The sequence below is a fragment of the Trachemys scripta genome, chromosome 6 (assembly GCF_013100865.1).
Source record: "Trachemys scripta elegans isolate TJP31775 chromosome 6, CAS_Tse_1.0, whole genome shotgun sequence".
NCBI classification, from domain to species: domain Eukaryota; kingdom Metazoa; phylum Chordata; order Testudines; family Emydidae; genus Trachemys; species Trachemys scripta.
The window spans coordinates 13,422,509-13,424,365 of record NC_048303.1 but is presented as its reverse complement, the minus strand read 5'-3'; the positions used below and the strand labels follow the sequence as shown (position 1 = coordinate 13,424,365).

General features: G+C 46.7%; 1 non-coding gene across 1 annotated transcript; it reads right to left on the bottom strand.

Moving 5' to 3' along the window:
• Positions 1-238: 238 nt before the first annotated feature.
• LOC117879700 lies at positions 239-324 on the bottom strand. Its single transcript, XR_004646355.1, has one exon.
• Between the last annotated feature and the right edge of the window lie 1,533 nt (positions 325-1,857).

The following is a 1,857-nucleotide window of genomic DNA, read 5'->3' as shown; positions in this document are numbered from 1 at the left end:
AAGGTCACAGAGAAAGTCAATGGTAGAGCCAGAAACAGAACCCAAGAACTGCTGATTCCCGATACCTTACTTTATCCTCTAAGCACAGATTCATTACAGAGGTGTCCTAAAATATTATTGTAATGTGTATTAGAAATCAGCTGTATAAATCTTGATCCTGCAAAAGACACCAATGAGGTTCTGTGCAGGGGCCACCCATGTGGCTCCAGCTTCAGAATCAGGACATATGTTGTTGTTCTGGTCTCAGCTGCCTTTCTCAGCACAAATCTCATCATGTAGTTCTGCAGAACTCAGATTGCGCAGTGGGCTAATCATCACAGACCAGGGCTTAGTGAGCTCCACACTTTTTCTTTCCTGCCATCTTCATGCAAGATGTTCCCACCAGTCATTCTCCCAGTCACATTAGAACTAGGATTAGATTTTTATCAGTAAATGTTGGTGAATGTCAATTTCACTGTATGAGCACAAAACAATTAAAATATTTCCATCTATGATCATCTAAATTTACAGATAGACAAAGTAAAAAATGCTGCTTGAGAACTCAATTTGATTTAAGGATATTTACTTTGCATGTTCTGATATGTGATGTTGACAATTTGTGTTTTAACAGATATAAAGCTTTAATTTTTTAAAATTTAGTCTACTGTAATTAATTATTGTCTGATTCCCCCCCATAACTTCCTGCAACTGTGAAAATTTAAATTGTGTAAATAAGGTGGTTGGAGAAATTCCTAAAACCTGTAATTTTGATCTATTGAGAAAATTTAAAGCAATCAAAATAAAGAACGCTTAACAATAAATAAACACTGATATTATCCATCAAAATTATGAAAAAATAAGAATAATTCTGACAAGCCTAATTATCTCTCACACCACAGAAATCTTCTAACAGGGACTTCTACACAATAAAAACTTTATTTTAAAACCACCACAAGATGATGTCATACATATGGGTATTTTAAAACATTTACCTGTCTATTTCTAGCTCTGAAGAACAAAAGCCTCTTTCCAAGGGGGTGGTGTGCTGAGTAAGAGGAGCAACGGGGGACGAAATCACAAGTTTTCATGGAGTTTCTCCCAAATTGTTCTGTTGGGGTCAGGGGAACCCCCGATGAAAAAGGCAGTGGGATCGATTGACAAACTCGCAGACCCCAGGAGATCAGCGGGCCTGACCAGCTCCGTTTCCCCAGCGCTCCCAGGACGCCTGCAGCTGGTCTCCTCCCTAGGGATTGGGGGCTGCCATTACAGGAGCATCCCCAATGTGCAAGGGAGTGTGTGTGTGTGTACACAAGGGATTGTGTGTGCGCGCACGCGGGAGGTGTGTGTGTGTGTGGGGGGGAAATACTATGATTGGGTTGGGTTTGAGGGCCGCCCAGGCAGGGGACTAGACTGTGTATGCTGCACCCAAAGGAAAGGGGGGAAAGGAGAAGGAGGGGTGTTAGGGGCAGCAGCAATGAGGGACAGGAAGAGTCTAGAGTTGCCCCAGGGGCGCGGCGCGGCGCGGCGCTCCCCCTGGGCTCTGCTTCGGCCCAGGCCGGGCTCTGGCCGCCTGCTAGGGACGCAGCGTCCATCTCTCCCGCCGGCCTGACTGCCCGGGACCACACCGGTGACGACACAAACAGCCCCTGACCCCAATTCCCTACTTTGGGTGTACTGAGCATGCGCACCCACACTGAGCATGCCCAGTAACCTTCGCTGTTGCCACTGCCCTCTCTCTGCCCTTACTCCTGCTTACGATTTGCTGCCCCTGTAGCCCCACAAAGTGCTCCCCTCCCCTTCTGCTACTGGGAGCGGTTTCTGCCACGCAGCGTAGCAGTTTGGTAAACACTCCCGGTCTGCTTCCTCTGGGGGGGGGGG